Raw genomic sequence first — 13,024 nt, forward strand, 5'->3', positions numbered from 1 at the left:
GATCGAAAATAGGCTATATCGGTCAACGTTTTCGTATATAACGGTACCGTCCTATTTTGAGTATTATAATGTTTTTAGCTATATTATTTGATTTTTAGGGTTCCCAGTAGTCAAAAAATTTCCCCACCATAATTTTTAGGCACAGTTCTACGTTTTGATAATGCCCCATGTAAGGGTACCTCCAGATTTCCGGCTTTTTATCGTTTTAACTATATTTTCTGAAGCTCCCCGATCGTATTATGTTGAAATTTCTTTACATCATACAACGCGGGATCCCAGTGTCACATGACTTCACGCCCGCCACCAAATTTCTCTCGATTAAAAATAAAAAAATCTACAGGATTTTACATTACAACTGAGTTCTGCCTGTAAAGAACAGAAGTGTCAACATTCACTCTGTAGAGATCTTTCCAAAAAATCTTCATCTTTTCCCTAAGAGTTGGTTGTTTGCGGCCGTAAATCAGCCGAAAATATATATGGGAGCTATATCCAAACTTTGACCGATTTCAATATAATTTGCAAATTCCGCCAGACATTCCAAATTTCATCGAAATTGGACATAAATAAGGTGTTTGGTACATCAAATAGACGAAATCGGCCGAAAATATATATGGAAGCTATATCCAAATCTGAACCGATTCTCACCGAAAGCAACAGCGTTTGACAGTTCTACAGTTCTACGTTTTGATAATGCCCCATGTAAGGGTACCTCCAGATTTCCGGCTTTTTATCGTTTTAACTATATTTTCTGAAGCTCCCCGATCGTATTATGTTGAAATTTCTTTACATCATACAACGCGGGATCCCAGTGTCACATGACTTCACGCCCGCCACCAAATTTCTCTCGATTATAAATAAAAAAATCTACAGGATTTTACATTACAACTGAGTTCTGCCTGTAAAGAACAGAAGTGTCAACATTCACTCTGTAGAGATCTTTCCAAAAAATCTTCATCTTTTCCCTAAGAGTTGGTTGTTTGCGGCCGTAAATCAGCCGAAAATATATATGGGAGCTATATCCAAACTTTGACCGATTTCAATATAATTTGCAAATTCCGCCAGACATTCCAAATTTCATCGAAATTGGACATAAATAAGGTGTTTGGTACATCAAATAGACGAAATCGGCCGAAAATATATATGGAAGCTATATCCAAATCTGAACCGATTCTCACCGAAAGCAACAGCGTTTGACAAAAAAATAACCATTCTGAATTTTCAATCGGACTGTAAGCATATTATATACGAGAAACTGGCGATTATTTGTATTCCAACAGTTGGATAAATAGGCTGCTGATATCCTTTACGTTAGTCGCTTTTCTACGTCCTGCTTACATACTGTTATAGTTCACAGTTTGCTACTATATCATGACATGAGCAAACCATGGTTGCTACCATGAAATGTTGTTAATTTGGTTTCTTTTTTAATTTTAAGGAGCTAAATTTTTGATTCGAATCCAACTGCATCAAAGTAAAGACGTGCGACAATTTGTTTTTAATAATTGGATGTGCTTTAACACCCTTATGGCCAAAATTTAAATAAAAGCCTTTTGTCTATGCCCCGGTCTTTTAAATCCCAACAGAACAAATTGAACAATCACAAAATTAAATGTTTATTATCATTTTTTTTTTTTTTGTTTTTTGATAGGGCAATTTTCAATGACTTTCCTCTTAATGTATTTATCTGTGTTCTTATCTCTTAAGATCCAAGCCACTGATGGACAATTGGGAGGAGGACATTCTTTGGCCATTTCCTCAATACTTTGAGTGGTGGTTATGTTTATTGTCAGTTGATCCTAATTTATGTCCATTTTTTATTTACAAATCCATCACTTTTATGAAAAGCTTTATTGCTGTTGTTGACTTCGATTGAAAAGTGTCCGATTATAGTCATCCAATGAATTCGCATTAATGTATGTATGTGTGTGTGCGTCTGTTTGATTGTTTGTTTTCGTAACTTTTATGTTTGGGTCGTTAAGACTTAAATCAAGTTTTTTTATTATTATTCCATTTTCTATTCGTAGGACTAAGAATGCCCGGATGTCCTATAGCTTTAATGCTTCCGTTTTGTAAATGTAACACAAATATTCGATTTGTCTATGGCCCTGCTTAGCGTTAACCTCTATCTTCTCATCAAAATGCAAATCGGTTTTACTTTTAAGTTAAGCAATGTTCTTTTTGGGTAGGTGTGGTAAATAACTTTATACCTGGGCTACCTGGGCCATGTTACAAAGAAATAGGAAAAACAATTAAAAATAAAAATGTTCTATTCCAGTCACAAACATTGACTTAGTTTACAATAGGGGGCATAAAGGTGTAAAGAAAATACACTTGAATGATAACGTATCAAACCCCTTTAAAGGTTAGCCATTTATATTAATGATCGATAGCTGAAGCTTTGCAAAATTGTGATTTGTTGTTCGGAAGGAAAATATTTTTGTTGTCATTTAAAATTTTAGTGTAAACCATCGAATATGTATTTATGAAATAAATTTTATATTTTTATTCCTTTCAACACCAAATTTTTTCATACGTTGTCATTTCATGGTACAGTATTGTTTGCTTACCTGCACAATCAAAAATTGCACTTCTTGTGCAGCAATCCCCAAAATGCAGGAAGCTTAAATTCGCTTACCTGCCCAACAAGGCCGATATCTTCAATATTACTTACGTGCATATGATGTGCACCTTTAAGCAATGTTGAAATAATAAAGTGAGAGACATTTCAAGTTCGGGAGAGAAAACTTTACAATTTTTTACAATTCATTATCTTTTCTTGTGTTGTATTTGTTTTGCACACTTCTTATCAATACAAAATCAGAGTGGTTAAATATTATCCTTGTTTTAAGTTCGCAAAAAATTTAAAATTGTTTCTTGTGCAGATATATGTACATTTTACAACCAAATTAAAGTAAAATCACCAAAATTTTGATGCAGCTATGCCGAAAATGCAGCTATTGAATGTGCACTAAAACATAATATCTTGAACGGAATCTAGAGAATAGTTGCCTATAAACAGATTTTTGGTCAGGTAACGCCAAAATGCAGCTATGAATGATGCAGGTAACCAGAAATTACTGCCCTGTATTGGGGTAATTCCAAAATTTGGACCAATTTTCAATACCAATATTCTTAGGAGTATTACATATGATTGCACAAAACTTCATTCATTTCTCTTAGATATTGCGAGTAATATCATGATTTTAACAGTATTGTATGCTGGTCTTTTATGTGGTAACAAGTGAGCAAAGGCTATAGTCGAGGCGTGGCCGACTATGTGATACCCTACACCACAACCCCGGTGCATCTACCACGACATCTACTTGATGCTGATTGAACGATTTGCTGGTCTTCTTGATTAGCATTTTACATGACTTTAATACACCAAGTAGAAGCAGAGGTATTTGTCATTAAAGTAAAAACTCTAAAATATTAAAATTATGATAGCTTAGCACCTTTTGCAATAACTCTGGAATATGTCCAAGAGAAGCAGAAATATCTGACATGGAAATAAAATTCCATAAATTGGAAATTGGGATATCCTAGCGTCTTTTTCAAAATCACAAGCATTTCATCAGTTTTGGTGACATAATTGGGAACATTGTTGAAACGCATCCGACGTCAGTACAATTCAAATAAAAAATCGGAAAGTGGGATGTGCGCCAACCTATTTTGAATTATAATAAAGGTGATATTTTCCTCATCCATTGACGGGCATTCAATTTGTAATATAGCTACTAAAAGCGGAGATATTCGCATAAGAATATTATTGAATATTATCAGACCACCACCAAACCCAATATGCTTCTTCCTCTCTGAGAGCCATATAACCCACAAAATTTCGTGACGATCCGATCAAAATTGCGACCTGTAGCGTGATTTAAAAAAAGGTAAATTGGGATGTATTACCGACTATTGCGATATCTCCGTTATTTGGCCACCTAAGCCAATATACTTTGCATCATTGTAAAGATGGGATTTTTTATTTTCATAGTCAGGCTTTGCAACCAAAGCTGTGATATTTATCATTATAATTAAATCCCAAAAATTAAAAGTTGGGTTTCATTGGCGACTATTGCGATATATTCGTTGTTTGACCACCTACGACAACCTACTTTACATCGTTAGAAAGGTAATATTTTCTAAATTCATCGTCAGGTTTTGCTTTTGGTATACCCATTATAAAGGCTGAGATATTCGCTCTGGAAAAAAAACGGGTCTCCTATCAACAGCCAAAATTTGGTGAAGATCAGATCAAAATTGCGACCTGTTGCGTGATTACAAGATTTAGATGAACACGGGACGGGTCAGATCGACTCAGCTCGTCGAGACATTCATTTTGGTATATATATGTATGGGTCTACGACCATTATTTCGATGCGTTGCAAACTTTTTCGCCAAAACCAACTTATAATACCCTCCCACATAGTGGTGTACGGTATAAAAATCGAAAGAGTTGTGGTTTGTTTGCAAGCAACTACATTTACCTCATACTTGAAAATGTCGCAATCATTATAGAAATGTTTTTAAACCATTATAGAGAAATTCCCAGTTTTTTTAAATTGATGCAATGCTGTACGTGGTCTGAAGTTTGTATACCACCTTTAGAAAAAGCAATGCAATACCTCGAAATATTGGTCTTTTTATACCTCAGACTTTAGGCTAACACTTTGATATAAAAATCGGTCATATCGGTCGACACCTTCAGTTACCTCTCTGACAAAAGTTCAAAAATTTTCTATAAAATGGTGTGAACGCTAACTCTCGAAGGGAGTAACCGATTTGGTTCCAAATCATCATATTATTACTTCTAAATATAGATCGGGTTCGAATATGTGCTATATGGATCCACTCATTCGAGTACCTTCCAAAGAAAATTTGGAGAAAGTGAAGCTTAAGAGCTCCTCTCGGATTGTTTTGATTTTTTTTCAGCAGAAGTTTGCAAATTAAAACTTATATCGACGCCTCCAAACAATAGTATGCTAAGTCGACTTAGCATGTTTTCAAGTTCTTTACATTTTTATATTTAACGTCCTTTAACTTAAATTCTGTCAAATTTTGTAATGATCGGACAATCCGAACAGAAGCTATAAACAAATATTTACTTAGCATAGTACTGAAGGTCAAAGAAATTTCCAAACTTTTAGAGCTTGTCCTGCAAAACTCGCTTTTCAGAATTAGCAAACTATTATTTGGAGGTGTCGAACGTCCTTTAACTTAAATTCTGTCAAATTTTGGTAATGATCGGACAACCTGAACAGAAGTTATAAACAAATATTGACTTGGCATAGTACTGAAGTTCAAAAAAAATTTCCAAACTTTGAGAGCTTCTCCAGCAAAACTCACTTTTTAGACTTAGCATACTATTATTTGGAGGTGTCGATATACATATGTATATGTCAGTGATTTGGAATAGCCCCACCTTACGGTATCCACAGATTCCTCGAATTTTGAAGCAAATTTGTGATACAAAATCAATATATTTAATATACGGTATAATTATGGTGCTTGCTTCTTTTTTGTCCAGAGGCCGTCAGAAGAGCTGACTGGTGTTTTCTTACTTGTTCTTCAATTAACTTGCTTTGGTGTCTGTTTAGTTCAAATTTAGTAACTCATTGTCCACACAGTTGCAGATGACCAATCGAACTAAAATTTCGCACTCTTTTCAGATTTGGATGGCAATACATGAATTAATATGTATGGACCAATATGGGTCCATTCCTTCTTATAGCCCCCACATAGCGGTACCACCCGATTCCAGGTAGTTTGAGGATTATATCTTCATTCTTAGCCCGAACTGGCTGTATCTTGGCAATTGGAGCTCCCAGTGTACAGAAACTTCCTCACCAAAAATGGTGGAGGTATTTCCAGGTTTTGGACATTCATATAGCAGTACCACACAATTTCAGGCATTTTAATTTGAAAACATAGTGACCAAAAAAATTAATTACTAAAAAGTTAAAAATAAAAAATTAAGTTATAGTGTTTAATTTATAAATGAACTAAAAAAAACTATACTTTTTTTCGTGATGGAATCTCTCAAATAAAACGCATGCATTTAAATTAAAAATGGTGGCAATATTAAATGGCAAGCATTTTATTCGAGTAATACAAACATGCAAAACTATTTTATAGTTTTTAGTAAATTTATAAATAAAATACTGTAACTCAATATTTTTAAGAAATTTTGTTGCATCTACAGATGGATTTTAAATGCTGTTACTGATACATATATGTTTTTTCTCAATACAACAAAAAAGAAATTTAAAAATATTTCTTTATAAGAGAATAAAAACCGCTATAACTATTGCGCACATCGTCCAATTTTTTGAGCTCGAACTGATTTGAAACCAGAATTTTTTCTTAACATCTATACCAAAAATCGTAGATGTGCTTGCCACAAAATTTTTATTTTTTTTTTTCAAAATTGATTAGCAAAATAAATTTGGTTTTCACCATATACTTTTTATATTTTGAGACAAATAATTAATGGTGTTACAAACGGAATGACAAATTCAATATAACAGACATCTTATAGTGGAGGGTATAACAATTAATAATGTGGCTAAAAGATAGCAAATTAAGCAAACGGTGCGTAAATCTGCTATCGGGGCTACATTAAAATATGCATTTACCTGTAGGTAAATACTAAATATCAAATCTCAGTACGATAATGTGGTTAAAACCATCAAAACACCGAAACTCGGGAGCTACATTCTAATGCCAGCTGCATACATCAAAGGCTATAGTCGGGACGGGGCCGACTATTTTTGTTTTTTTTTTTTTTCACTCATAAACATTTCTTTTAGGGAGATACTAAAGTTTTCACCTATCTGGCTTTTATACCAAATGACTTAAGACGAACTGAACCAAAATAATTAATATTTAATTTTATATTTGTCGACATCTACTCGGTACTGATTGAAAGCTTTCCTAGTCTTCTTGCCTTTAATACCACCAATAGAAGCAGAGGTATTTGTCATTAACGTAAAAAACTTCAAAATATTAAAATTGTGATAGCTTAGCGCCTTTTGCAAAAACTTTGATATCTATATAAATAAAAATCAAATGTCATTCGTTGGTAATGGCATCAGTTGAGAACGGCTAGACCGATTTGTATAATTCTTTATGTGAAATGTTCGCCATAAGCCGACTTAGGTTTTAATGCAAAGAAAATTTGACCACTCCTACGTTTACGCCCACTTTTTCAATTCTCAATTTTAATATTTTCTACAAAAATTAGTGAACCGATTTTGCTGAAATTGCCAGGGAATGTACAGGGATGTCCCCTGGTTAAAATAGGCTACAAATTTAGTTGAATTACCCTATAGTTGAATTACCCTATAGTTAGTTGAGTTACGCTATATGTATAAGCCAAACTTATGATTTGATGCCAAAATAAATATGTTATATCTAGAAAGCTGATTACCACTCCCACTGTTTTCAATACATATTTTTCCAAAAATTTCGGGGGCCTATTGTTTTCTATATTGTTTTCGCTACATTTGCTAAACTTATGCACTCAAATTGCTATGGGTGCGCCCCGTTCAAGAATAACGAAATATTTACAAATTTTCTTAAATGGTGAAGTTCAACGGTCCATCAGGCATGAAAAACTAAAACATATAAGTCTCAATAACCGGGAGAAGTAGACTTAATTTTTTTTAACTTTTATAATTAGACTGTTTTATTGTAAAGCCATGGAACGTGGACGATAATAAATCCTAGGCAGCATCAATGGGCACAAAATTCGACAATGTCCATAAGAGAGAAGAAAGGTTAGAGACAAAATCTGTTGATAAATTTATAATCCTCCTCGGTTTGACAATGGTCCGAACAAGTGAAGTATAAAATATCTATTTTTGAATTGTCAAGCATAAAGTCCATAAAAATTTGTCAATAAAACTAATTACGACGGGCCAGCAACGCGGACCGGCGTCTGCTAGTTTTACCATAAATGTCACATTTTGTATTAATTTAAAGCTCAGATGGTGTAGTTTCATTATCAAGCACTCTCCTTGGAATATGTCCAACAGAAGCAGTAATATCTGACATGGAAACAAACGTAAATAAATTGGAAATGGGAAAGTCTGATGTGCACCAACCTATTTTGCATCATAATAAAGGTGACATTTTCCTCAACCATTGAAGGGCTTTCCTTTTGGAACACGACTACTAAAAGCGGAGATATTCGATAAGAATAAAACTTTGAATGTCAATATGCTTCTTCCTCTCTTAACCACAAAATGTTCGTGACGATCCTATCAAAATTGCGACCAGTAGCGTGATTGCAAAAAATGGAAAAATTGGATGCATTACCGACTTTTGCGCTATCTCCGTTGCACAGTGGTTCAGAAATCGAATTTCCTGCCCAAAAGCCCCATTTTTATACCCTCCACCATAGGATGGGGGTATATTAAGTTTGTCATTCCGTTTGTAACTACTCGAAATATTCATTGTAGACCCCACAAACTATATATATTCTTGATCAGCGTTCAATTCTACATCGATATAGCCATGTCCGTCTGTCTGTCCGTCTGTGGAAATCACTCTAGCGTTCGAACGGATTGACGTAGGTGGATGAAATTTTGGGAAAATCTATTATATGTACGCAGGACTTTTGGTATTGAAAGCGGGATACGTAGGTCCACGCTTTCGTATGGCCCCCATACAAAATGACGCGTGACGATTCGGCGTTTTAAGGAATTTTTAAGATATTTGTCCCATTTTACTACAGAATTGGTTGTAATTTGGCATTTTTTGTGTCTCCAGAGGCCAAAAAACATTCCTACCAAAGTTGGTTTATATAGGTCCACGTTTTTGTAGAGCCCCATATAACTCCCCATATAAAGTACGCGTCATTTTAATATATTTTGAATGTATTAGTCCCATTTGACAATAAAATCGGTTGTAACTTTGTATTTTGTGTTTCCAGAGGCTAAGAAACATTTCTACCATAAAATGTTTATATAGGTCCACGTTTTGATATAGCCCCCATAGGACGATATCTCTCGATTTTCGGTATTTTGAAGGTTTTGGCCTCATTATCACACCGAGATGGCTGAAATTTGGTATTTAGTCTTCGTTGGGGGTATAAAACTTTCCCCCAGAAAGTTGTAGGTATAGGGCCACGCCATCATATAGCCCTCATAGAACGGTACCTTCCGATTTTCGGTATTTTGAAGGTTGTGGCCACATTAATCCACCGAAATGGCTGAAATTTGTGGTGGAGGGTATAAAAAGTTCGGATCGACCGAACTTAACGCTTTTCCTCCTTGTTTGTTGTCACCGATTGGTAATTTCTATATGAGATTCGATAGTGAACATATTGAAACTAAGGTAAGCAAAAAATTAGATCAAAATATTGGAAGGTGTGGGAGTGGCGTGATCCTAAAGACGAAAAATATTTCCCAATTTTGGAAAATAAGCAATTTTTTCAAATTTTCAAAGAAACAACTATTTCTCAGAAACTTTAACAGATACTGTGTTCATTGTTTTTTGTTCAGGTAGGTAGGATTGTTGCCATTAAGAATCGTTTTACCGTAGCGTTTACAAGAAGTAAGCTATTTTATTTTTCCTCAGATACTAAATTTTAGTGAAATTCCAAGTTTAGTGCACTAGAACTTTTAAGGAACAGAATGATGCCCGAGAGTATCCTCTTTCAGCCCATATAATTTTTTGTATACGTCCCGTACCGTCCGTTTAACACTTTTTTAATTTTTTTGAAAATACATGGGTAAAAATGTGTGTTTTTTCCATATAAATTATAGCATTTTCACACAAATGGACATTTTTTTAATATGTATATGAGTTTTTATAAAATTATAAGAGTTTTATGAATACCTAAGGAGTAATTTCTTCAATTTAAAAAAAATAAATTTTTGGAAAAAAAACATTACCCGACCATCACCAAAATCAAAAGGCTTCTTCTTGATTTAAAAAAAAATGGAATAATGGGATGTATTCCCGACTATAGCGATATTTTCGTTATTTGGCCACCTACGACAACCTACTTTTTTGCATCATTGTATAGATGGGATTTTCTACTTGCATAGTCATGCTTTTGGATGGTCCCCAACCAAAGCTGTGATATTCGTAGTTATAATTAAAATCGCAAAAAAAGTTGGATTTTTTGCGACTATTGTGATATCTTCGTTGTTTAACCACCTAAGACAATCAACTTTACAGTATGGGTCTACGACCATTATTTCAGTGCGTTACAAACTTTTTGGCCAAAACCAACTTATAATACCCTCCCCACATAGTGGTGTAGGGTATAATCATTTTAATATACATGACTATTTTAAAAGAGAATTAAATGTAGAAACAATTTTGACCGGAGTCGGAATGGTGAAAAAGCAGCAAAATTTGCTACGCTCCGAATCCGAAACCCTGACTAAAATAACGACAATTGGGCTAAGCTTTCCTATTTTAATTTTCAGTAACCTTTAACGTTTTCCAATGGTGAACAATGTACCAAATTTGAAAGAGGATCCGACAACGTCTGCCTTCAAAATTGTTCGTTGTTAAATTACCAGTTTCATTTGTTGTCTGCCTTTATTCTTGATGTACAAAAATTGGGTGGTTTCTCCTTTAAAGATGATCACCGAACTTTACCATCATTGGGGATTCGACGCGTAAGATATTTATTGTTCTTAATATAAGTATTTTAAATGAGAATACAATGTCAAAACCTCAATGAAGGGATTGTGATGTACATTTTGGAGCGTTAAATTATAGCCCATGAGTTTAGGCAAACGGTGTATTCGCTCCGAATAACGATGTTTTCAATATCCGAACCAATGAATGATGTGACTTTTGTGCTTCTGGTGGCACGGGCAAGTGTGGTGTTTAAATTTTCATCTGAAAATGTATAATCTAGTAGTTGGACGCATTTTTCCTTTTACTACTGTTGCAACGACAAAAATCAAAAAATTCATGTCATCATTTTAAGAGTTTAAATGTGCAAATCCCTTCTAATCGTTCCAAATTCTTCGAAACTAAACTTGGTTTTTCCATTTTTCGCGGTTCTTAAGGAGAAAAAAACCTTACAAACATGGCTAATTTTGGAGAAAAATATGTATTTAAAAATGAGAAAAAAATAGTTATATTAAACGCGAGTTTCTGAAACAAAGGATTATTATTCACGCCTTAACTTATGTTGAATATTTTAGTAGATTGTCTAAGCTTCGTTTTTTACTTATAATAATTCTTCTAGATTTCAAGGGTTGCATATTTTGGTTATAATATTGGGCAAAATGAAAATATTTAATACAGATGTTTGGATTTCCTTAAAGTTTTAGTCACTTTCCAAGCATATGCAAGAATCGCCATTAGTAAAATAAAAGCCAAGGGTCTGTAGATTTCAAAACTGTTTAGACTTTTTGCGGAAATTTGCGGTTTTGGTAGATATGGCCAAAAATGTAACTCTATTTTTCGGTGCTGAATTTATACTTTTTGGAATATTTTTAAGTAATTTGATTATCCTTTCTTACATTTTTGTTCAATATGACTTTTTTTTGTACAATTAGTGATTTCTTTTATCATGATGACTTGGAACCGATGACTTGGAACCTTGGAATTAATAGGTTTTGGGGATATATATTTTAATAAATATTTTTTCTCGTTTGGGACACCCTAATGTTGCAACACGCCAAAACCTGGAAAATTTCCCTGCATTGAGAAACAAAAATATGCTATTACAGGTAATTCAGGTAAATTCTGCAGAAAAAGGTGATTAAATCTTATAAAGTACCGAAAAATGTTTGGTAACCCTATGGAGACTGTGGTCAAAAGTGGATTGCGAATGATTAGGACTTCTGACTCGCGTCATTGTAAGTGCCACTGTAGAATAGCCTAATCGTTACTACTTACGGTTTAAACATATTTCAGAACATCATAATAAATCCCAATGGAATGTGCACCGAAATCGATTTAATTTCTGAAATCCGCCAAATGATGATTATACCACTCAGAACCAACCAATACCTTGTCTCTTTTAAAATTGAAAAAATTGTCTTTTTTCCATAGGCAGGTAGATCAAGTTCGAACATGGGCTATATAGGTCCATGCTTTGGTAAAGCCCCCTTATTAAGGTACTTTGTGGATTTTATCCACATTTTTTTACCAAACTAGCTGAAATTTAATATTTTCAGGTTCTTAATGGACTAGAAACTTCTCCACTAAAAATTGTCAAGATAGGTCCCCGTTTTGGTATAGCCCCATATAACCTCCCAATTTAAGGTATTTAAAGGATTTTAGCTACACTTGGCTTCAATTTGGCACTTGGAGTTTCAAGAGATCAAAAAACTTATGCACCAAAAATGACCGAATTAGATGAAATTTGATACCTACAGATTTAAGGTATTTGAGGCTTTTAGCTCCATTTTTTGACCGAATTAGATGAAATTTGACATTTATGTTCCTAATGACCAAAAAGCATCTCTATTAAAAATTTTCAAGATAGGTCCACGCTTTGGTATAGCCCGATTTCAAGTATTTGGACGTTTTAACCTACATTTGCAGACCGAATTAGGTATAATTTGTCGTTTAGGCTCCCAGTGATCAAGAAACTTCTCCAACAAAAAATTATTATTTTTTTTATTGTAGCCCCATATAACGGTACTGACAGACCGATCAGAGTATTTCATGGTGGAGGGAATATAAAGTTCGGCCCGACGGAACTTACCGCGTTTTTTGCTTGTTATAAATTATGTTTCTATGGTTTTCAAACAAAACGACATAAGACGACTTATGTAAATTTTGAGCTATTAATGCCACGTAGTTGTACTTTTTGAGAGCTTTCCATATCATTATTCCGGTTTTGAAAAAATGTCCCGTTGCTGATATATTTTTTGGCAAAACTACTTAAGTGGACATTTTTATAAAATAATTTTTAAATGAACTTATTATCTGGACATAAGCAGCAGTAAAACCCCAACATATTCATAAAAAAGAAGACTTAGGTCCATTTGTATGAAAATAAAATTAAAATATTTATTGATTGTCTTTCAAGTGAAAACGA

At 34.0% G+C, this 13,024-nt stretch overlaps 1 pseudogene; it reads right to left on the bottom strand.

The window, feature by feature from the left end:
- LOC141388956 (large ribosomal subunit protein uL16-like) overlaps positions 1-13,024 on the bottom strand; it is a 163,643-nt pseudogene that overhangs the window by 50,317 nt on the left and 100,302 nt on the right.

This window comes from Musca autumnalis, unplaced genomic scaffold, assembly GCF_047663935.1.
Source record: "Musca autumnalis isolate F117 unplaced genomic scaffold, ASM4766393v1 scaffold_1, whole genome shotgun sequence".
Classification (NCBI taxonomy): domain Eukaryota; kingdom Metazoa; phylum Arthropoda; class Insecta; order Diptera; family Muscidae; genus Musca; species Musca autumnalis.